This window comes from Salmo salar, chromosome 14, assembly GCF_965601325.2.
Source record: "Salmo salar chromosome 14, fSalSal1, whole genome shotgun sequence".
NCBI classification, from domain to species: Eukaryota; Metazoa; Chordata; class Actinopteri; order Salmoniformes; family Salmonidae; genus Salmo; species Salmo salar.
Window position 1 is genome coordinate 51,734,343 of NC_138304.1, and position 26,798 is coordinate 51,761,140.

General features: G+C 39.5%; 1 protein-coding gene across 1 annotated transcript in view; it reads left to right on the forward strand.

The window, feature by feature from the left end:
• LOC106592546 (band 4.1-like protein 3) overlaps nt 1–26,798 on the forward strand; it is a 260,004-nt gene that overhangs the window by 163,473 nt on the left and 69,733 nt on the right. The window lies entirely within an intron of this gene.

Here is a 26,798-nt window from a genome sequence, read left to right on the forward strand (position 1 = left end):
ACAGAGTGAAGAGACTATAGCTGACTGTTATCTAGCTGGACAGAGTGAAGAGACTATAAATGCCTCTTATCAAGCTGGACAGTGAAGAGACTATAAATGACTGTTATCAAGCTGGACAGAGTAAAGAGACTATACATGACTGTTATCAAGCTGGACAGAGTGAAGAGACTATAAATGACTTATCAAGCTGAACAGAGTGAAGAGACTATAAATGACTGTTGTCAAGCTGGACAGTGAAGAGACTTTAAATGACTGTTATCAAGCTGGACACAGTGAAGAGACTATAAATGTCTGTTATCAAGCTGGACAGAGTGAAGAGACTATACATGACTGTTATCAAGCTGGACAGAGTGAAGAGACTATACATGACTGTTATCAAGCTGGACAGAGTGAAGAGACTATAAATGCCTCTTATCAAGCTGGACAGTGAAGAGACTATAAATGACTGTTATCAAGCTGGACAGAGTGAAGAGACTATACATGACTGTTATCAAGCTGGACAGAGTGAAGAGACTATAAATGACTTATCAAGCTGGACAGTGAAGAGACTATAAATGACTGTTATCAAGCTGGACACAGTGAAGAGACTGTTATCAAGCTGGACACAGTGAAGAGATTATAAATGACTTTTATCAAGCTGGACAGTGAAGAGACTATAAATGACTGTTATCAAGCTGGACACAGTGAAGAGACTATAAATGTCTGTTATCAAGCTGGACAGAGTGAAGAGACTATACATGACTGTTATCAAGCTGGACAGAGTGAGAGCCAGACGTCAGCTGGACGAGTGGGACTGCCCTTATCAAGCTGGACAGAGTGAAGAGCACTGACGTACAAGCTGGCGGGGGCTGCTTATCAAGCTGGACAGTGAAGAGACTATAAATGACTGTTATCAAGCTGGACAGAGTGAAGAGCACTGACGTACAGCTGGACGGTGGGCTTCATGCGCAAGCTGGACAGAGTGAAGAGACTATAAATGACTTATCAAGCTGGACAGTGAAGAGACTATAAATGACTGTTATCAAGCTGGACACAGTGAAGAGACTGTTATCAAGCTGGACACAGTGAAGAGACTATAAATGACTGTTATCAAGCTGGACAGAGTGAAGAGACTATAGCTGACTGTTATCTAGCTGGACAGAGTGAAGAGACTATAAATGACTGTCATCAAGCTGGACACAGTGAATAGACTATAAATGACTGTTATCAAGCTGGACAGAGTGAAGAGACTATAAATGACTTATCAAGCTGGACAGTGAAGAGACTATAAATGACTGTTATCAAGCTGGACACAGTGAAGAGACTATAAATGTCTGTTATCAAGCTGGACAGAGTGAAGAGACTATACATGACTGTTATCAAGCTGGACAGAGTGAAGAGACTATACATGACTGTTATCAAGCTGGACAGAGTGAAGAGACTATAAATGCCTCTTATCAAGCTGGACAGTGAAGAGACTATAAATGACTGTTATCAAGCTGGACAGAGTGAAGAGACTATACATGACTGTTATCAAGCTGGACAGAGTGAAGAGACTATAAATGACTTATCAAGCTGGACAGTGAAGAGACTATAAATGACTGTTATCAAGCTGGACACAGTGAAGAGACTGTTATCAAGCTGGACACAGTGAAGAGACTATAAATGACTGTTATCAAGCTGGACAGAGTGAAGAGACTATAGCTGACTGTTATCTAGCTGGACAGAGTGAAGAGACTATAAATGACTGTCATCAAGCTGGACACAGTGAATAGACTATAAATGACTGTTATCAAGCTGGACAGAGTGAAGAGACTATGAAGGACTGTTATCAAGCTGGACAGAGTGAAGAGACTATAAATGCCTCTTATCAAGCTGGAGAGTGAAGAGACTATACATGACTGTTATCAAGCTGGACAGTGAAGAGACTATACATGACTGTTATCAAGCTGGACAGAGTGAAGAGACTATAAATGACTGTTATCAAGCTGGACAGAGTGAAGAGACTATACATGACTGTTATCAAGCTGGACAGAGTGAAGAGACTATACATGACTGTTATCAAGCTGGACAGAGTGAAGAGACTATAAATGCCTCTTATCAAGCTGGACAGTGAAGAGACTATAAATGACTGTTATCAAGCTGGACAGAGTGAAGAGACTATACATGACTGTTATCAAGCTGGACAGAGTGAAGAGACTATAAATGACTTATCAAGCTGGACAGTGAAGAGACTATAAATGACTGTTATCAAGCTGGACACAGTGAAGAGACTGTTATCAAGCTGGACACAGTGAAGAGACTATAAATGACTGTTATCAAGCTGGACAGAGTGAAGAGACTATAGCTGACTGTTATCTAGCTGGACAGAGTGAAGAGACTATAAATGACTGTTATCAAGCTGGACAATGAAGAGACTATAAATGACTGTTATCAAGCTGGACACAGTGAAGAGACTATAAATGTCTGTTATCAAGCTGGACAGAGTGAAGAGACTATACATGACTTATCAAGCTGAACAGAGTGAAGAGACTATAAATGACTGTTATCAAGCTGGACAGTGAAGAGACTATAAATGACTGTTATCAAGCTGGACACAGTGAAGAGACTATAAATGTCTGTTATCAAGCTGGACAGAGTGAAGAGACTATACATGACTGTTATCAAGCTGGACAGAGTGAAGAGACTATACATGACTGTTATCAAGCTGGACAGAGTGAAGAGACTATAAATGCCTCTTATCAAGCTGGACAGTGAAGAGACTATAAATGACTGTTATCAAGCTGGACAGAGTGAAGAGACTATACATGACTGTTATCAAGCTGGACAGAGTGAAGAGACTATAAATGACTTATCAAGCTGGACAGTGAAGAGACTATAAATGACTGTTATCAAGCTGGACACAGTGAAGAGACTGTTATCAAGCTGGACACAGTGAAGAGACTATAAATGACTTTTATCAAGCTGGACAGTGAAGAGACTATAAATGACTGTTATCAAGCTGGACACAGTGAAGAGACTATAAATGTCTGTTATCAAGCTGGACAGAGTGAAGAGACTATACATGACTGTTATCAAGCTGGACAGAGTGAAGAGACTATACATGACTGTTATCAAGCTGGACAGAGTGAAGAGACTATAAATGCCTCTTATCAAGCTGGACAGTGAAGAGACTATAAATGACTGTTATCAAGCTGGACAGAGTGAAGAGACTATACATGACTGTTATCAAGCTGGACAGAGTGAAGAGACTATGAAGGACTGTTATCAAGCTGGACAGAGTGAAGAGACTATAAATGCCTCTTATCAAGCTGGAGAGTGAAGAGACTATACATGACTGTTATCAAGCTGGACAGTGAAGAGACTATACATGACTGTTATCAAGCTGGACAGAGTGAAGAGACTATAAATGACTGTTATCAAGCTGGACAGAGTGAAGAGACTATACATGACTGTTATCAAGCTGGACAGAGTGAAGAGACTATACATGACTGTTATCAAGCTGGACAGAGTGAAGAGACTATAAATGCCTCTTATCAAGCTGGACAGTGAAGAGACTATAAATGACTGTTATCAAGCTGGACAGAGTGAAGAGACTATACATGACTGTTATCAAGCTGGACAGAGTGAAGAGACTATAAATGACTTATCAAGCTGGACAGTGAAGAGACTATAAATGACTGTTATCAAGCTGGACACAGTGAAGAGACTGTTATCAAGCTGGACACAGTGAAGAGACTATAAATGACTGTTATCAAGCTGGACAGAGTGAAGAGACTATAGCTGACTGTTATCTAGCTGGACAGAGTGAAGAGACTATAAATGACTGTTATCAAGCTGGACAATGAAGAGACTATAAATGACTGTTATCAAGCTGGACACAGTGAAGAGACTATAAATGTCTGTTATCAAGCTGGACAGAGTGAAGAGACTATACATGACTTATCAAGCTGAACAGAGTGAAGAGACTATAAATGACTGTTATCAAGCTGGACAGTGAAGAGACTATAAATGACTGTTATCAAGCTGGACACAGTGAAGAGACTATAAATGTCTGTTATCAAGCTGGACAGAGTGAAGAGACTATACATGACTGTTATCAAGCTGGACAGAGTGAAGAGACTATACATGACTGTTATCAAGCTGGACAGAGTGAAGAGACTATAAATGCCTCTTATCAAGCTGGACAGTGAAGAGACTATAAATGACTGTTATCAAGCTGGACAGAGTGAAGAGACTATACATGACTGTTATCAAGCTGGACAGAGTGAAGAGACTATAAATGACTTATCAAGCTGGACAGTGAAGAGACTATAAATGACTGTTATCAAGCTGGACACAGTGAAGAGACTGTTATCAAGCTGGACACAGTGAAGAGACTATAAATGACTTTTATCAAGCTGGACAGTGAAGAGACTATAAATGACTGTTATCAAGCTGGACACAGTGAAGAGACTATAAATGTCTGTTATCAAGCTGGACAGAGTGAAGAGACTATACATGACTGTTATCAAGCTGGACAGAGTGAAGAGACTATACATGACTGTTATCAAGCTGGACAGAGTGAAGAGACTATAAATGCCTCTTATCAAGCTGGACAGTGAAGAGACTATAAATGACTGTTATCAAGCTGGACAGAGTGAAGAGACTATACATGACTGTTATCAAGCTGGACAGAGTGAAGAGACTATAAATGACTTATCAAGCTGGACAGTGAAGAGACTATAAATGACTGTTATCAAGCTGGACACAGTGAAGAGACTGTTATCAAGCTGGACACAGTGAAGAGACTATAAATGACTGTTATCAAGCTGGACAGAGTGAAGAGACTATAGCTGACTGTTATCTAGCTGGACAGAGTGAAGAGACTATAAATGACTGTCATCAAGCTGGACACAGTGAATAGACTATAAATGACTGTTATCAAGCTGGACAGAGTGAAGAGACTATGAAGGACTGTTATCAAGCTGGACAGAGTGAAGAGACTATAAATGCCTCTTATCAAGCTGGACAGTGAAGAGACTATAAATGACTGTTATCAAGCTGGACAGAGTGAAGAGACTATACATGACTGTTATCAAGCTGGACAGTGACTAGACTATAAATGACTGTTATCTAGCTGGACAGAGTGAATAGACTATATATGACTGTTATCAAGCTGGACAGTGAAGAGACTATACATGACTGTTATCAAGCTGGACAGTGAAGAGACTATACATGACTGTTATCAAGCTGGACAGAGTGAAGAGACTATACATGACTTTTATCAAGCTGGACACAGTGAAGAGACTATAAATGACTGTTATCAAGCTGGACAGAGTGAAGAGACTATACATGACTGTTATCAAGCTGGACAGAGTGAAGAGACTATACATGACTGTTATCAAGCTGGACAGAGTGAAGAGACTATAAATGCCTCTTATCAAGCTGGACAGTGTAGAGACTATAAATGACTGTTATCAAGCTGACAGAGTGAAGAGACTATACATGACTGTTATCAAGCTGGACAGAGTGAAGAGACTATAAATGACTTATCAAGCTGGACAGTGAAGAGACTATAAATGACTGTTATCAAGCTGGACACAGTGAAGAGACTGTTATCAAGCTGGACACAGTGAAGAGACTATAAATGACTTTTATCAAGCTGGACAGTGAAGAGACTATAAATGACTGTTATCAAGCTGGACACAGTGAAGAGACTATAAATGTCTGTTATCAAGCTGGACAGAGTGAAGAGACTATACATGACTGTTATCAAGCTGGACAGAGTGAAGAGACTATACATGACTGTTATCAAGCTGGACAGAGTGAAGAGACTATAAATGCCTCTTATCAAGCTGGACAGTGAAGAGACTATAAATGTCTGTTATCAAGCTGGACAGAGTGAAGAGACTATACATGACTGTTATCAAGCTGGACAGAGTGAAGAGACTATACATGACTGTTATCAAGCTGGACAGAGTGAAGAGACTATAAATGCCTCTTATCAAGCTGGACAGTGAAGAGACTATAAATGACTGTTATCAAGCTGGACAGAGTGAAGAGACTATACATGACTTTTATCAAGCTGGACAGAGTGAAGAGACTATAAATGACTTATCAAGCTGGACAGTGAAGAGACTATAAATGACTGTTATCAAGCTGGACACAGTGAAGAGACTGTTATCAAGCTGGACACAGTGAAGAGACTATAAATGACTGTTATCAAGCTGGACAGAGTGAAGAGACTATAGCTGACTGTTATCTAGCTGGACAGAGTGAAGAGACTATAAATGACTGTCATCAAGCTGGACACAGTGAATAGACTATAAATGACTGTTATCAAGCTGGACAGAGTGAAGAGACTATGAAGGACTGTTATCAAGCTGGACAGAGTGAAGAGACTATAAATGCCTCTTATCAAGCTGGACAGTGAAGAGACTATAAATGACTGTTATCAAGCTGGACAGAGTGAAGAGACTATACATGACTGTTATCAAGCTGGACAGTGACTAGACTATAAATGACTGTTATCTAGCTGGACAGAGTGAATAGACTATACATGACTGTTATCAAGCTGGACAGTGAAGAGACTATACATGACTGTTATCAAGCTGGACAGTGAAGAGACTATACATGACTGTTATCAAGCTGGACAGAGTGAAGAGACTATACATGACTTTTATCAAGCTGGACACAGTGAAGAGACTATAAATGACTGTTATCAAGCTGGACAGAGTGAAGAGACTATACATGACTGTTATCAAGCTGGACAGAGTGAAGAGACTATACATGACTGTTATCAAGCTGGACAGAGTGAAGAGACTATACATGACTGTTATCAAGCTGGACAGAGTGAAGAGACTATAAATGCCTCTTATCAAGCTGGACAGTGAAGAGACTATAAATGACTGTTATCAAGCTGGACAGAGTGAAGAGACTATACATGACTTATCAAGCTGGACAGAGTGAAGAGACTATGAATGACTTATCAAGCTGGACAGTGAAGAGACTATAAATGACTGTTATCAAGCTGGACACAGTGAAGAGACTGTTATCAAGCTGGACACAGTGAAGAGACTATAAATGACTGTTATCAAGCTGGACAGAGTGAAGAGACTATAGCTGACTGTTATCTAGCTGGACAGAGTGAAGAGACTATAAATGACTGTCATCAAGCTGGACACAGTGAATAGACTATAAATGACTGTTATCAAGCTGGACAGAGTGAAGAGACTATGAAGGACTGTTATCAAGCTGGACAGAGTGAAGAGACTATAAATGCCTCTTATCAAGCTGGACAGTGAAGAGACTATAAATGACTGTTATCAAGCTGGACAGAGTGAAGAGACTATAAATGCCTCTTATCAAGCTGGACAGTGAAGAGACTATAAATGACTGTTATCAAGCTGGACAGAGTGAAGAGACTATACATGACTGTTATCAAGCTGGACAGTGAAGAGACTATAAATGACTGTTATCTAGCTGGACAGAGTGAAGAGACTCTACATGACTGTTATCAAGCTGGACAGTGAAGAGACTATACATGACTGTTATCAAGCTGGACAGTGAAGAGACTATAAATGACTGTTATCAAGCTGGACAGAGTGAAGAGACTGTTATCAAGCTGGACAGAGTGAAGAGACTATAAATGACTGTTATCAAGCTGGACAGAGTGAAGAGACTATAGCTGACTGTTATCTAGCTGGACAGAGTGAAGAGAATATAAATGCCTCTTAACAAGCTGGACAGTGAAGAGACTATAAATGACTGTTATCAAGCTGGACAGAGTGAAGAGACTATACATGACTGTTATCAAGCTGGACAGTGAAGAGACTATAAATGACTGTTATCTAGCTGGACAGAGTGAAGAGACTCTACATGACTGTTATCAAGCTGGACAGTGAAGAGACTATACATGACTGTTATCAAGCTGGACAGTGAAGAGACTATAAATGACTGTTATCAAGCTGGACAGAGTGAAGAGACTGTTATCAAGCTGGACAGAGTGAAGAGACTATAAATGACTGTTATCAAGCTGGACAGAGTGAAGAGACTATACATGACTGTTATCAAGCTGGACAGTGACTAGACTATAAATGACTGTTATCTAGCTGGACAGAGTGCATAGACTATACATGACTGTTATCAAGCTGGACAGTGAAGAGACTATACATGACTGTTATCAAGCTGGACAGTGAAGAGACTATACATGACTGTTATCAAGCTGGACAGAGTGAAGAGACTATAAATGCCTCTTATCAAGCTGGACAGTGAAGAGACTATAAATGACTGTTATCAAGCTGGACAGAGTGAAGAGACTATACATGACTGTTATCAAGCTGGACAGAGTGAAGAGACTATAAATGACTGTTATCAAGCTGGACAGAGTGAAGAGACTATAAATGCCTCTTATCAAGCTGGACAGTGAAGAGACTATAAATGACTGTTATCAAGCTGGACAGAGTGAAGAGACTATACATGACTGTTATCAAGCTGGACAGAGTGAAGAGACTATAAATGACTGTTATCAAGCTGGACAGTGAAGAGACTATAAATGACTGTTATCAAGCTGGACACAGTGAAGAGACTATAAATGTCTGTTATCAAGCTGGACAGAGTGAAGAGACTATACATGACTGTTATCAAGCTGGACAGAGTGAAGAGACTATACATGACTGTTATCAAGCTGGACAGAGTGAAGAGACTATAAATGCCTCTTATCAAGCTGGACAGTGAAGAGACTATAAATGACTGTTATCAAGCTGGACAGAGTGAAGAGACTATACATGACTGTTATCAAGCTGGACAGAGTGAAGAGACTATAAATGACTTATCAAGCTGGACAGAGTGAAGAGACTATAAATGACTGTTATCAAGCTGGACAGTGAAGAGACTATAAATGACTGTTATCAAGCTGGACACAGTGAAGAGACTGTTATCAAGCTGGACACAGTGAAGAGACTATAAATGACTGTTATCAAGCTGGACAGAGTGAAGAGACTATAGCTGACTGTTATCTAGCTGGACAGAGTGAAGAGACTATAAATGACTGTCATCAAGCTGGACACAGTGAATAGACTATAAATGACTGTTATCAAGCTGGACAGAGTGAAGAGACTATGAAGGACTGTTATCAAGCTGGACAGAGTGAAGAGACTATAAATGCCTCTTATCAAGCTGGACAGTGAAGAGACTATAAATGACTGTTATCAAGCTGGACAGAGTGAAGAGACTATACATGACTGTTATCAAGCTGGACAGAGTGAAGAGACTATAAATGACTTATCAAGCTGGACAGAGTGAAGAGACTATAAATGACTGTTATCAAGCTGGACAGTGAAGAGACTATAAATGACTGTTATCAAGCTGGACACAGTGAAGAGACTATAAATGTCTGTTATCAAGCTGGACAGAGTGAAGAGACTATACATGACTGTTATCAAGCTGGACAGAGTGAAGAGACTATACATGACTGTTATCAAGCTGGACAGAGTGAAGAGACTATAAATGCCTCTTATCAAGCTGGACAGTGAAGAGACTATAAATGACTGTTATCAAACTGGACAGAGTGAAGAGACTATACATGACTGTTATCAAGCTGGACAGAGTGAAGAGACTATAAATGACTTATCAAGCTGGACAGAGTGAAGAGACTATAAATGACTGTTATCAAGCTGGACAGTGAAGAGACTATAAATGACTGTTATCAAGCTGGACACAGTGAAGGGACTGTTATCAAGCTGGACACAGTGAAGAGACTATAAATGACTGTTATCAAGCTGGACAGAGTGAAGAGACTATAACTGACTGTTATCTAGCTGGACAGAGTGAAGAGACTATAAATGACTGTCATCAAGCTGGACACAGTGAATAGACTATAAATGACTGTTATCAAGCTGGACAGAGTGAAGAGACTATGAAGGACTGTTATCAAGCTGGACAGAGTGAAGAGACTATAAATGCCTCTTATCAAGCTGGACAGTGAAGAGACTATAAATGACTGTTATCAAGCTGAACAGAGTGAAGAGACTATTCATGACTGTTATCAAGCTGGACAGTGACTAGACTATAAATGACTGTTATCTAGCTGGACAGAGTGAATAGACTATACATGACTGTTATCAAGCTGGACAGTGAAGAGACTATACATGACTGTTATCAAGCTGGACAGAGTGAAGAGACTATACATGACTTTTATCAAGCTGGACACAGTGAAGAGACTATAAATGACTGTTATCAAGCTGGACAGAGTGAAGAGACTATACATGACTGTTATCAAGCTGGACAGAGTGAAGAGACTATACATGACTGTTATCAAGCTGGACAGAGTGAAGAGACTATAAATGCCTCTTATCAAGCTGGAGAGTGAAGAGACTATAAATGACTGTTATCAAGCTGGACAGAGTGAAGAGACTATACATTACTGTTATCAAGCTCGACAGAGTGAAGAGACTATAAATGACTTATCAAGCTGGACAGAGTGAAGAGACTATAAATGACTGTTATCAAGCTGGACAGTGAAGAGACTATAAATGACTGTTATCAAGCTGGACACAGTGAAGAGACTATAAATGTCTGTTATCAAGCTGGACAGAGTGAAGAGACTATACATGACTTATCAAGCTGAACAGAGTGAAGAGACTATAAATGACTGTTATCAAGCTGGACAGTGAAGAGACTATAAATGACTGTTATCAAGCTGGACACAGTGAAGAGACTATACATGACTTATCAAGCTGAACAGAGTGAAGAGACTATAAATGACTGTTATCTAGCTAGACAGACTGAAGAGATTATAAATGACTGTTATCTAGCTGGACAGAGTGAAGAGACTATAAATAACTGTTATCAAGCTGGACAGAGTGAAGAGACTATTAAGGACTGTTATCAAGCTGGACAGAGAGAAGAGACTATTAATGCCTCTTATCAAGCTGGACAGTGAATAGACTATAAATGACTGTTATCAAGCTGGACAGAGTGAAGAGACTATACATGACTGTTATCAAGCTGGACAGTGAAGAGACTATAAATGACTGTTATCAAGCTGGACACAGTGAAGGGACTGTTATCAAGCTGGACACAGTGAAGAGACTATAAATGACTGTTATCAAGCTGGACAGAGTGAAGAGACTATAACTGACTGTTATCTAGCTGGACAGAGTGAAGAGACTATAAATGACTGTCATCAAGCTGGACACAGTGAATAGACTATAAATGACTGTTATCAAGCTGGACAGAGTGAAGAGACTATGAAGGACTGTTATCAAGCTGGACAGAGTGAAGAGACTATAAATGCCTCTTATCAAGCTGGACAGTGAAGAGACTATAAATGACTGTTATCAAGCTGAACAGAGTGAAGAGACTATTCATGACTGTTATCAAGCTGGACAGTGACTAGACTATAAATGACTGTTATCTAGCTGGACAGAGTGAATAGACTATACATGACTGTTATCAAGCTGGACAGTGAAGAGACTATACATGACTGTTATCAAGCTGGACAGAGTGAAGAGACTATACATGACTTTTATCAAGCTGGACACAGTGAAGAGACTATAAATGACTGTTATCAAGCTGGACAGAGTGAAGAGACTATACATGACTGTTATCAAGCTGGACAGAGTGAAGAGACTATACATGACTGTTATCAAGCTGGACAGAGTGAAGAGACTATAAATGCCTCTTATCAAGCTGGAGAGTGAAGAGACTATAAATGACTGTTATCAAGCTGGACAGAGTGAAGAGACTATACATTACTGTTATCAAGCTCGACAGAGTGAAGAGACTATAAATGACTTATCAAGCTGGACAGAGTGAAGAGACTATAAATGACTGTTATCAAGCTGGACAGTGAAGAGACTATAAATGACTGTTATCAAGCTGGACACAGTGAAGAGACTATAAATGTCTGTTATCAAGCTGGACAGAGTGAAGAGACTATACATGACTTATCAAGCTGAACAGAGTAAAGAGACTATAAATGACTGTTATCAAGCTGGACAGTGAAGAGACTATAAATGACTGTTATCAAGCTGGACACAGTGAAGAGACTATACATGACTTATCAAGCTGAACAGAGTGAAGAGACTATAAATGACTGTTATCTATCTAGACAGACTGAAGAGATTATAAATGACTGTTATCTAGCTGGACAGAGTGAAGAGACTATAAATAACTGTTATCAAGCTGGACAGAGTGAAGAGACTATTAAGGACTGTTATCAAGCTGGACAGAGAGAAGAGACTATTAATGCCTCTTATCAAGCTGGACAGTGAATAGACTATAAATGACTGTTATCAAGCTGGACAGAGTGAAGAGACTATACATGACTGTTATCAAGCTGGACAGTGAAGAGACTATAAATGACTGTTATCTAGCTGGACAGAGTGAAGAGACTATACATGGCTATTATCAAGCTGGACAGTGAAGAGACTATACATGACTGTTATCAAGCTGGACAGTGAAGAGACTATAAATGACTGTTATCAAGCTGGACAGAGTGAAGAGACTATTAAGGACTGTTATCAAGCTTGACTGAGAGAAGAGACTATAAATGCCTCTTATCAAGCTGGACAGTGAATAGACTATAAATGCCTCTTATCAAGCTGGACAGTGAAGAGACTATAAATGACTGTTATCAAGCTGGACAGAGTGAAGAGACTATACATGACTGTTATCAAGCTGGACAGTGAAGAGACTATAAATGACTGTTGTCTAGCTGGACAGAGTGAATAGACTATACATGACTGTTATCAAGCTGGACAGTGAAGAGACTATACATGACTGTTATCAAGCTGGACAGTGAAGAGACTATAAATGACTTTTATCAAGCTGGACAGAGTGAAGAGACTATAAATGACTGTTATCAAGCTGGACAGAGTGAAGAGACTATAGCTGACTGTTATCTAGCTGGACAGAGTGAAGAGACTATAAATGCCTCTTATCAAGCTGGACAGTGAAGAGACTATAAATGACTGTTATCAAGCTGGACAGAGTGAAGAGACTATACATGACTGTTATCAAGCTGGACAGTGAAGAGACTATAAATGACTGTTATCTAGCTGGACAGAGTGAAGAGACTCTACATGACTGTTATCAAGCTGGACAGTGAAGAGACTATACATGACTGTTATCAAGCTGGACAGTGAAGAGACTATAAATGACTGTTATCAAGCTGGACAGAGTGAAGAGACTGTTATCAAGCTGGACAGAGTGAAGAGACTATAAATGACTGTTATCAAGCTGGACAGAGTGAAGGGACTATACATGACTGTTATCAAGCTGGACAGTGACTAGACTATAAATGACTGTTATCTAGCTGGACAGAGTGCATAGACTATACATGACTGTTATCAAGCTGGACAGTGAAGAGACTATACATGACTGTTATCAAGCTGGACAGTGAAGAGACTATACATGACTGTTATCAAGCTGGACAGAGTGAAGAGACTATAAATGACTTTTATCAAGCTGGACACAGTGAAGAGACTATAAATGACTGTTATCAAGCTGGACAGAGTGAAGAGACTATACATGACTGTTATCAAGCTGGACAGAGTGAAGAGACTATACATGACTGTTATCAAGCTGGACAGAGTGAAGAGACTATAAATGCCTCTTATCAAGCTGGACAGTGAAGAGACTATAAATGACTGTTATCAAGCTGGACAGAGTGAAGAGACTATAAATGACTGTTATCAAGCTGGACAGAGTGAAGAGACTATAGCTGACTGTTATCTAGCTGGACAGAGTGAAGAGACTATAAATGCCTCTTATCAAGCTGGACAGTGAAGAGACTATAAATGACTGTTATCAAGCTGGACAGAGTGAAGAGACTATATATGACTGTTATCGAGCTGGACAGTGAAGAGACTATAAATGACTGTTATCTAGCTGGACAGAGTGAAGAGACTCTACATGACTGTTATCAAGCTGGACAGTGAAGAGACTATACATGACTGTTATCAAGCTGGACAGTGAAGAGACTATAAATGACTGTTATCAAGCTGGACAGAGTGAAGAGACTGTTATCAAGCTGGACAGAGTGAAGAGACTATAAATGACTGTTATCAAGCTGGACAGAGTGAAGAGACTATACATGACTGTTATCAAGCTGGACAGTGACTAGACTATAAATGACTGTTATCTAGCTGGACAGAGTGCATAGACTATACATGACTGTTATCAAGCTGGACAGTGAAGAGACTATACATGACTGTTATCAAGCTGGACAGTGAAGAGACTATACATGACTGTTATCAAGCTGGACAGAGTGAAGAGACTATAAATGACTTTTATCAAGCTGGACACAGTGAAGAGACTATAAATGACTGTTATCAAGCTGGACAGAGTGAAGAGACTATACATGACTGTTATCAAGCTGGACAGAGTGAAGAGACTATACATGACTGTTATCAAGCTGGACAGAGTGAAGAGACTATAAATGCCTCTTATCAAGCTGGACAGTGAAGAGACTATAAATGACTGTTATCAAGCTGGACAGAGTGAAGAGACTATACATGACTGTTATCAAGCTGGACAGAGTGAAGAGACTATAAATGACTTATCAAGCTGGACAGAGTGAAGAGACTATAAATGACTGTTATCAAGCTGGACAGTGAAGAGACTATAAATGACTGTTATCAAGCTGGACACAGTGAAGAGACTATAAATATCTGTTATCAAGCTGGACAGAGTGAAGAGACTATACATGACTGTTATCAAGCTGGACAGAGTGAAGAGACTATACATGACTGTTATCAAGCTGGACAGAGTGAAGAGACTATAAATGCCTCTTATCAAGCTGGACAGTGAAGAGACTATAAATGACTGTTATCAAGCTGGACAGAGTGAAGAGACTATACATGACTGTTATCAAGCTGGACAGAGTGAAGAGACTATAAATGACTTATCAAGCTGGACAGAGTGAAGAGACTATAAATGACTGTTATCAAGCTGGACAGTGAAGAGACTATAAATGACTGTTATCAAGCTGGACACAGTGAAGAGACTGTTATCAACCTGGACACAGTGAAGAGACTATAAATGACTGTTATCAAGCTGGACAGAGTGAAGAGACTATAGCTGACTGTTATCTAGCTGGACAGAGTGAAGAGACTATAAATGACTGTCATCAAGCTGGACACAGTGAATAGACTATAAATGACTGTTATCATGCTGGACAGAGTGAAGAGACTATGAAGGACTGTTATCAAGCTGGACAGAGTGAAGAGACTATAAATGCCTCTTATCAAGCTGGACAGTGAAGAGACTATAAATGACTGTTATCAAGCTGGACAGAGTGAAGAGACTATACATGACTGTTATCAAGCTGGACAGTGACTAGACTATAAATGACTGTTATCTAGCTGGACAGAGTGAATAGACTATACATGACTGTTATCAAGCTGGACAGTGAAGAGACTATACATGACTGTTATCAAGCTGGACAGTGAAGAGACTATACATGACTGTTATCAAGCTGGACAGAGTGAAGAGACTATACATGACTTTTATCAAGCTGGACACAGTGAAGAGACTATAAATGACTGTTATCAAGCTGGACAGAGTGAAGAGACTATACATGACTGTTATCAAGCTGGACAGAGTGAAGAGACTATACATGACTGTTATCAAGCTGGACAGAGTGAAGAGACTATAAATGCCTCTTATCAAGCTGGACAGTGAAGAGACTATAAATGACTGTTATCAAGCTGGACAGAGTGAAGAGACTATACATTACTGTTATCAAGCTCGACATAGTGAAGAGACTATAAATGACTTATCAAGCTGGACAGAGTGAAGAGACTATAAATGACTGTTATCAAGCTGGACAGTGAAGACACTATAAATGACTGTTATCAAGCTGGACACAGTGAAGAGACTATAAATGTCTGTTATCAAGCTGGACAGAGTGAAGAGACTTTACATGACTTATCAAGCTGAACAGAGTGAAGAGACTATAAATGACTGTTATCAAGCTGGACAGTGAAGAGACTATAAATGACTGTTATCAAGCTGGACACAGTGAAGAGACTATACATGACTTATCAAGCTGAACAGAGTGAAGAGACTATAAATGACTGTTATCTAGCTAGACAGACTGAAGAGATTATAAATGACTGTTATCTAGCTGGACAGAGTGAAGAGACTATAAATAACTGTTATCAAGCTGGACAGAGTGAAGAGACTATTAAGGACTGTTATCAAGCTGGACAGAGAGAAGAGACTATTAATGCCTCTTATCAAGCTGGACAGTGAATAGACTATAAATGACTGTTATCAAGCTGGACAGAGTGAAGAGACTATACATGACTGTTATCAAGCTGGACAGTGAAGAGACTATAAATGACTGTTATCTAGCTGGACAGAGTGAAGAGTCTATATATTGCTATTATCAAGCTGGACAGTGAAGAGACTATACATGACTGTTATCAAGCTGGACAGTGAAGAGACTATAAATGACTGTTATCAAGCTGGACAGAGTGAAGAGACTATTAAGGACTGTTATCAAGCTTGACAGAGAGAAGAGACTATAAATGCCTCTTATCAAGCTGGACAGTGAAGAGACTATAAATGACTGTTATCAAGCTGGACAGAGTGAAGAGACTATACATGACTGTTATCAAGCTGGACAGTGAAGAGACTATAAATGACTGTTGTCTAGCTGGACAGAGTGAATAGACTATACATGACTGTTATCAAGCTGGACAGTGAAGAGACTATAAATGACTGTTATCAAGCTGGACAGAGTGAAGAGACTATACATGACTGTTATCAAGCTGGACAGTGAAGAGACTATAAATGACTGTTATCTAGCTGGACAGAGTGAATAGACTATACATGACTGTTATCAAGCTGGACAGTGAAGAGACTATACATGACTGTTATCAAGCTGGACAGTGAAGAGACTATACATGACTGTTATCAAGCTGGACATAGTGAAGAGACTATAAATGACTTTTATCAAGCTGGACACAGTGAAGAGACTATAAATGACTGTTATCAAGCTGGACAGAGTGAAGAGACTATACATGACTGTTATCAAGCTGGACAGAGTGAAGAGACTATACATGACTGTTATCAAGCTGGACAGAGTGAAGAGACTATAAATGCCTCTTATCAAGCTGGACAGTGAAGAGACTATAAATGACTGTTATCAAGCTGGACAGAGTGAAGAGACTATACATGACTGTTATCAAGCTGGACAGAGTGAAGAGACTATAAATGACTTATCAAGCTGGACAGAGTGAAGAGACTATAAATGACTGTTATCAAGCTGGACAGTGAAGAGACTATAAATGACTGTTATCAAGCTGGACACAGTGAAGAGACTATAAATGTCTGTTATCAAGCTGGACAGAGTGAAGAGACTATACATGACTGTTATCAAGCTGGACAGAGTGAAGAGACTATAAATGACTGTCATCAAGCTGGACACAATGAATAGACTATAAATGACTGTTATCAAGCTGGACAGAGTGAAGAGACTATGAAGGACTGTTAACAAGCTGGACAGAGTGAAGAGACTATAAATGCCTCTTATCAAGCTGGACAGTGAAGAGACTATAAATGACTGTTATCAAGCTGGACAGAGTGAAGAGACTATACATGACTGTTATCAAGCTGGACAGAGTGAAGAGACTATAAATGACTTATCAAGCTGGACAGAGTGAAGAGACTATAAATGACTGTTATCAAGCTGGACAGTGAAGAGACTATAAATGACTGTTATCAAGCTGGACACAGTGAAGAGACTATAAATGTCTGTTATCAAGCTGGACAGAGTGAAGAGACTATACATGACTGTTATCAAGCTGGACAGAGTGAAGAGACTATAAATGACTGTCATCAAGCTGGACACAATGAATAGACTATAAATGACTGTTATCAAGCTGGACAGAGTGAAGAGACTATGAAGGACTGTTAACAAGCTGGACAGAGTGAAGAGACTATAAATGCCTCTTATCAAGCTGGACAGTGAAGAGACTATAAATGACTGTTATCAAGCTGGACAGAGTGAAGAGACTATACATGACTGTTATCAAGCTGGACAGTGAAGAGACTATAAATGACTGTTATCTAGCTGGACAGAGTGAATAGACTATACATGACTGTTATCAAGCTGGACAGTGAAGAGACTATACATGACTGTTATCAAGCTGGACAGTGAAGAGACTATACATGACTGTTATCAAGCTGGACATAGTGAAGAGACTATAAATGACTTTTATCAAGCTGGACACAGTGAAGAGACTATAAATGACTGTTATCAAGCTGGACAGAGTGAAGAGACTATACATGACTGTTATCAAGCTGGACAGAGTGAAGAGACTATACATGACTGTTATCAAGCTGGACAGAGTGAAGAGACTATAAATGCCTCTTATCAAGCTGGACAGTGAAGAGACTATAAATGACTGTTATCAAGCTGGACATAGTGAAGAGACTATACATGACTGTTATCAAGCTGGACAGAGTGAAGAGACTATAAATGACTTATCAAGCTGGACAGAGTGAAGAGACTATAAATGACTGTTATCAAGCTGGACAGTGAAGAGACTATAAATGACTATTATCAAGCTGGACACAGTGAAGAGACTATAAATTTCTGTTATCAAGCTGGACAGAGTGAAGAGACTATAAATGACTGTTATCAAACTGGACAGTGAAGAGACTATAAATGACTGTTATCAAGCTGGACACAGTGAAGAGACTATAAATGTCTGTTATCAAGCTGGACAGAGTGAAGAGACTATACATGACTGTTATCAAGCTGGACAGAGTGAAGAGACTATAAATGCCTCTTATCAAGCTGGACAGTGAAGAGACTATAAATGACTGTTATCAAGCTGGACAGAGTGAAGAGACTATACATGACTGTTATCAAGCTGGACAGAGTGAAGAGACTATAAATGACTTATCAAGCTGGACAGAGTGAAGAGACTATAAATGACTGTTATCAAACTGGACAGTGAAGAGACTATAAATGACTGTTATCAAGCTGGACACAGTGAAGAGACTATAAATGTCTGTTATCAAGCTGGACAGAGTGAAGAGACTATACATGACTTATCAAGCTGAACAGAGTGAAGAGACTATAAATGACTGTTATCAAGCTGGACAGTGAAGAGACTATAAATGACTGTTATCAAGCTGGACACAGTGAAGAGACTATACATGACTTATCAAGCTGAACAGAGTGAAGAGACTATAAATGACTGTTATCAAGCTGAACAGAGTGAAGAGACTATACATGACTGTTATCAAGCTGGACAGTGAAGAGACTATAAATGACTGTTGTCTAGCTGGACAGAGTGAATAGACTATACATGACTGTTATCAAGCTGGACAGTGAAGAGACTATACATGACTGTTATCAAGCTGGACAGTGAAGAGACTATACATGACTGTTATCAAGCTGGACTGAGTGAAGAGACTATAAATGACTTTTATCAAGCTGGACACAGTGAAGAGACTATAAATGACTGTTATCAAGCTGGACAGAGTGAAGAGACTATACATGACTGTTATCAAGCTGGACAGAGTGAAGAGACTATACATGACTGTTATCAAGCTGGACAGAGTGAAGAGACTATAAATGCCTCTTATCAAGCTGGACAGTGAAGAGACTATAAATGACTGTTATCAAGCTGGACAGAGTGAAGAGACTATACATGACTGTTATCAAGCTGGACAGAGTGAAGAGACTATACATGACTGTTATCAAGCTGGACAGAGTGAAGAGACTATAAATGCCTCTTATCAAGCTGGACAGTGAAGAGACTATAAATGACTGTTATCAAGCTGGACAGAGTGAAGAGACTATACATGACTGTTATCAAGCTGGACAGAGTGAAGAGACTATACATGACTGTTATCAAGCTGGACAGAGTGAAGAGACTATAAATGACTTATCAAGCTGGACAGAGTGAAGAGACTATAAATGACTGTTATCAAGCTGGACAGTGAAGAGACTATAAATGACTGTTATCAAGCTGGACACAGTGAAGAGACTATAAATGTCTGTTATCAAGCTGGACAGAGTGAAGAGACTATACATGACTGTTATCAAGCTGGACAGAGTGAAGAGACTATAAATGACTGTCATCAAGCTGGACACAATGAATAGACTATAAATGACTGTTATCAAGCTGGACAGAGTGAAGAGACTATGAAGGACTGTTAACAAGCTGGACAGAGTGAAGAGACTATAAATGCCTCTTATCAAGCTGGACAGTGAAGAGACTATAAATGACTGTTATCAAGCTGGACAGAGTGAAGAGACTATACATGACTGTTATCAAGCTGGACAGAGTGAAGAGACTATAAATGACTTATCAAGCTGGACAGAGTGAAGAGACTATAAATGACTGTTATCAAGCTGGACAGTGAAGAGACTATAAATGACTGTTATCAAGCTGGACACAGTGAAGAGACTATAAATGTCTGTTATCAAGCTGGACAGAGTGAAGAGACTATACATGACTGTTATCAAGCTGGACAGAGTGAAGAGACTATAAATGACTGTCATCAAGCTGGACACAATGAATAGACTATAAATGACTGTTATCAAGCTGGACAGAGTGAAGAGACTATGAAGGACTGTTAACAAGCTGGACAGAGTGAAGAGACTATAAATGCCTCTTATCAAGCTGGACAGTGAAGAGACTATAAATGACTGTTATCAAGCTGGACAGAGTGAAGAGACTATACATGACTGTTATCAAGCTGGACAGTGAAGAGACTATAAATGACTGTTATCTAGCTGGACAGAGTGAATAGACTATACATGACTGTTATCAAGCTGGACAGTGAAGAGACTATACATGACTGTTATCAAGCTGGACAGTGAAGAGACTATACATGACTGTTATCAAGCTGGACATAGTGAAGAGACTATAAATGACTTTTATCAAGCTGGACACAGTGAAGAGACTATAAATGACTGTTATCAAGCTGGACAGAGTGAAGAGACTATACATGACTGTTATCAAGCTGGACAGAGTGAAGAGACTATACATGACTGTTATCAAGCTGGACAGAGTGAAGAGACTATAAATGCCTCTTATCAAGCTGGACAGTGAAGAGACTATAAATGACTGTTATCAAGCTGGACATAGTGAAGAGACTATACATGACTGTTATCAAGCTGGACAGAGTGAAGAGACTATAAATGACTTATCAAGCTGGACAGAGTGAAGAGACTATAAATGACTGTTATCAAGCTGGACAGTGAAGAGACTATAAATGACTATTATCAAGCTGGACACAGTGAAGAGACTATAAATTTCTGTTATCAAGCTGGACAGAGTGAAGAGACTATAAATGACTGTTATCAAACTGGACAGTGAAGAGACTATAAATGACTGTTATCAAGCTGGACACAGTGAAGAGACTATAAATGTCTGTTATCAAGCTGGACAGAGTGAAGAGACTATACATGACTGTTATCAAGCTGGACAGAGTGAAGAGACTATAAATGCCTCTTATCAAGCTGGACAGTGAAGAGACTATAAATGACTGTTATCAAGCTGGACAGAGTGAAGAGACTATACATGACTGTTATCAAGCTGGACAGAGTGAAGAGACTATAAATGACTTATCAAGCTGGACAGAGTGAAGAGACTATAAATGACTGTTATCAAACTGGACAGTGAAGAGACTATAAATGACTGTTATCAAGCTGGACACAGTGAAGAGACTATAAATGTCTGTTATCAAGCTGGACAGAGTGAAGAGACTATACATGACTTATCAAGCTGAACAGAGTGAAGAGACTATAAATGACTGTTATCAAGCTGGACAGTGAAGAGACTATAAATGACTGTTATCAAGCTGGACACAGTGAAGAGACTATACATGACTTATCAAGCTGAACAGAGTGAAGAGACTATAAATGACTGTTATCAAGCTGAACAGAGTGAAGAGACTATACATGACTGTTATCAAGCTGGACAGTGAAGAGACTATAAATGACTGTTGTCTAGCTGGACAGAGTGAATAGACTATACATGACTGTTATCAAGCTGGACAGTGAAGAGACTATACATGACTGTTATCAAGCTGGACAGTGAAGAGACTATACATGACTGTTATCAAGCTGGACTGAGTGAAGAGACTATAAATGACTTTTATCAAGCTGGACACAGTGAAGAGACTATAAATGACTGTTATCAAGCTGGACAGAGTGAAGAGACTATACATGACTGTTATCAAGCTGGACAGAGTGAAGAGACTATACATGACTGTTATCAAGCTGGACAGAGTGAAGAGACTATAAATGCCTCTTATCAAGCTGGACAGTGAAGAGACTATAAATGACTGTTATCAAGCTGGACAGAGTGAAGAGACTATACATGACTGTTATCAAGCTGGACAGAGTGAAGAGACTATACATGACTGTTATCAAGCTGGACAGAGTGAAGAGACTATAAATGCCTCTTATCAAGCTGGACAGTGAAGAGACTATAAATGACTGTTATCAAGCTGGACAGAGTGAAGAGACTATACATGACTGTTATCAAGCTGGACAGAGTGAAGAGACTATAAATGACTGTTATCAAGCTGGACAGTGAAGAGACTATAAATGACTGTTATCAAGCTGGACACAGTGAAGAGACTATAAATGTCTGTTATCAAGCTGGACAGAGTGAAGAGACTATACATGACTTATCAAGCTGAACAGAGTGAAGAGACTATAAATGACTGTTATCAAGCTGGACAGTGAAGAGAATATAAATGACTGTTATCAAGCTGGACAGAGTGAAGAGACTATACATGACTGTTATCAAGCTGGACAGAGTGAAGAGACTATAAATGCCTCTTATCAAGCTGGACAGTGAAGAGACTATAAATGACTGTTATCAAGCTGGACAGAGTGAAGAGACTATAAATGACTGTTATCAAGCTGGACAGAGTGAAGAGACTATAGCTGACTGTTATCTAGCTGGACAGAGTGAAGAGACTATAAATGCCTCTTATCAAGCTGGACAGTGAAGAGACTATAAATGACTGTTATCAAGCTGGACAGAGTGAAGAGACTATATATGACTGTTATCGAGCTGGACAGTGAAGAGACTATAAATGACTGTTATCTAGCTGGACAGAGTGAAGAGACTCTACATGACTGTTATCAAGCTGGACAGTGAAGAGACTATACATGACTGTTATCAAGCTGGACAGTGAAGAGACTATAAATGACTGTTATCAAGCTGGACAGAGTGAAGAGACTGTTATCAAGCTGGACAGAGTGAAGAGACTATAAATGACTGTTATCAAGCTGGACAGAGTGAAGAGACTATACATGACTGTTATCAAGCTGGACAGTGACTAGACTATAAATGACTGTTATCTAGCTGGACAGAGTGCATAGACTATACATGACTGTTATCAAGCTGGACAGTGAAGAGACTATACATGACTGTTATCAAGCTGGACAGTGAAGAGACTATACATGACTGTTATCAAGCTGGACAGAGTGAAGAGACTATAAATGACTTTTATCAAGCTGGACACAGTGAAGAGACTATAAATGACTGTTATCAAGCTGGACAGAGTGAAGAGACTATACATGACTGTTATCAAGCTGGACAGAGTGAAGAGACTATACATGACTGTTATCAAGCTGGACAGAGTGAAGAGACTATAAATGCCTCTTATCAAGCTGGACAGTGAAGAGACTATAAATGACTGTTATCAAGCTGGACAGAGTGAAGAGACTATACATGACTGTTATCAAGCTGGACAGAGTGAAGAGACTATAAATGACTTATCAAGCTGGACAGAGTGAAGAGACTATAAATGACTGTTATCAAGCTGGACAGTGAAGAGACTATAAATGACTGTTATCAAGCTGGACACAGTGAAGAGACTATAAATATCTGTTATCAAGCTGGACAGAGTGAAGAGACTATACATGACTGTTATCAAGCTGGACAGAGTGAAGAGACTATACATGACTGTTATCAAGCTGGACAGAGTGAAGAGACTATAAATGCCTCTTATCAAGCTGGACAGTGAAGAGACTATAAATGACTGTTATCAAGCTGGACAGAGTGAAGAGACTATACATGACTGTTATCAAGCTGGACAGAGTGAAGAGACTATAAATGACTTATCAAGCTGGACAGAGTGAAGAGACTATAAATGACTGTTATCAAGCTGGACAGTGAAGAGACTATAAATGACTGTTATCAAGCTGGACACAGTGAAGAGACTGTTATCAACCTGGACACAGTGAAGAGACTATAAATGACTGTTATCAAGCTGGACAGAGTGAAGAGACTATAGCTGACTGTTATCTAGCTGGACAGAGTGAAGAGACTATAAATGACTGTCATCAAGCTGGACACAGTGAATAGACTATAAATGACTGTTATCATGCTGGACAGAGTGAAGAGACTATGAAGGACTGTTATCAAGCTGGACAGAGTGAAGAGACTATAAATGCCTCTTATCAAGCTGGACAGTGAAGAGACTATAAATGACTGTTATCAAGCTGGACAGAGTGAAGAGACTATACATGACTGTTATCAAGCTGGACAGTGACTAGACTATAAATGACTGTTATCTAGCTGGACAGAGTGAATAGACTATACATGACTGTTATCAAGCTGGACAGTGAAGAGACTATACATGACTGTTATCAAGCTGGACAGTGAAGAGACTATACATGACTGTTATCAAGCTGGACAGAGTGAAGAGACTATACATGACTTTTATCAAGCTGGACACAGTGAAGAGACTATAAATGACTGTTATCAAGCTGGACAGAGTGAAGAGACTATACATGACTGTTATCAAGCTGGACAGAGTGAAGAGACTATACATGACTGTTATCAAGCTGGACAGAGTGAAGAGACTATAAATGCCTCTTATCAAGCTGGACAGTGAAGAGACTATAAATGACTGTTATCAAGCTGGACAGAGTGAAGAGACTATACATTACTGTTATCAAGCTCGACATAGTGAAGAGACTATAAATGACTTATCAAGCTGGACAGAGTGAAGAGACTATAAATGACTGTTATCAAGCTGGACAGTGAAGACACTATAAATGACTGTTATCAAGCTGGACACAGTGAAGAGACTATAAATGTCTGTTATCAAGCTGGACAGAGTGAAGAGACTTTACATGACTTATCAAGCTGAACAGAGTGAAGAGACTATAAATGACTGTTATCAAGCTGGACAGTGAAGAGACTATAAATGACTGTTATCAAGCTGGACACAGTGAAGAGACTATACATGACTTATCAAGCTGAACAGAGTGAAGAGACTATAAATGACTGTTATCTAGCTAGACAGACTGAAGAGATTATAAATGACTGTTATCTAGCTGGACAGAGTGAAGAGACTATAAATAACTGTTATCAAGCTGGACAGAGTGAAGAGACTATTAAGGACTGTTATCAAGCTGGACAGAGAGAAGAGACTATTAATGCCTCTTATCAAGCTGGACAGTGAATAGACTATAAATGACTGTTATCAAGCTGGACAGAGTGAAGAGACTATACATGACTGTTATCAAGCTGGACAGTGAAGAGACTATAAATGACTGTTATCTAGCTGGACAGAGTGAAGAGTCTATATATTGCTATTATCAAGCTGGACAGTGAAGAGACTATACATGACTGTTATCAAGCTGGACAGTGAAGAGACTATAAATGACTGTTATCAAGCTGGACAGAGTGAAGAGACTATTAAGGACTGTTATCAAGCTTGACAGAGAGAAGAGACTATAAATGCCTCTTATCAAGCTGGACAGTGAAGAGACTATAAATGACTGTTATCAAGCTGGACAGAGTGAAGAGACTATACATGACTGTTATCAAGCTGGACAGTGAAGAGACTATAAATGACTGTTGTCTAGCTGGACAGAGTGAATAGACTATACATGACTGTTATCAAGCTGGACAGTGAAGAGACTATAAATGACTGTTATCAAGCTGGACAGAGTGAAGAGACTATACATGACTGTTATCAAGCTGGACAGTGAAGAGACTATAAATGACTGTTATCTAGCTGGACAGAGTGAATAGACTATACATGACTGTTATCAAGCTGGACAGTGAAGAGACTATACATGACTGTTATCAAGCTGGACAGTGAAGAGACTATACATGACTGTTATCAAGCTGGACATAGTGAAGAGACTATAAATGACTTTTATCAAGCTGGACACAGTGAAGAGACTATAAATGACTGTTATCAAGCTGGACAGAGTGAAGAGACTATACATGACTGTTATCAAGCTGGACAGAGTGAAGAGACTATACATGACTGTTATCAAGCTGGACAGAGTGAAGAGACTATAAATGCCTCTTATCAAGCTGGACAGTGAAGAGACTATAAATGACTGTTATCAAGCTGGACAGAGTGAAGAGACTATACATGACTGTTATCAAGCTGGACAGAGTGAAGAGACTATAAATGACTTATCAAGCTGGACAGAGTGAAGAGACTATAAATGACTGTTATCAAGCTGGACAGTGAAGAGACTATAAATGACTGTTATCAAGCTGGACACAGTGAAGAGACTATAAATGTCTGTTATCAAGCTGGACAGAGTGAAGAGACTATACATGACTGTTATCAAGCTGGACAGAGTGAAGAGACTATAAATGACTGTCATCAAGCTGGACACAATGAATAGACTATAAATGACTGTTATCAAGCTGGACAGAGTGAAGAGACTATGAAGGACTGTTAACAAGCTGGACAGAGTGAAGAGACTATAAATGCCTCTTATCAAGCTGGACAGTGAAGAGACTATAAATGACTGTTATCAAGCTGGACAGAGTGAAGAGACTATACATGACTGTTATCAAGCTGGA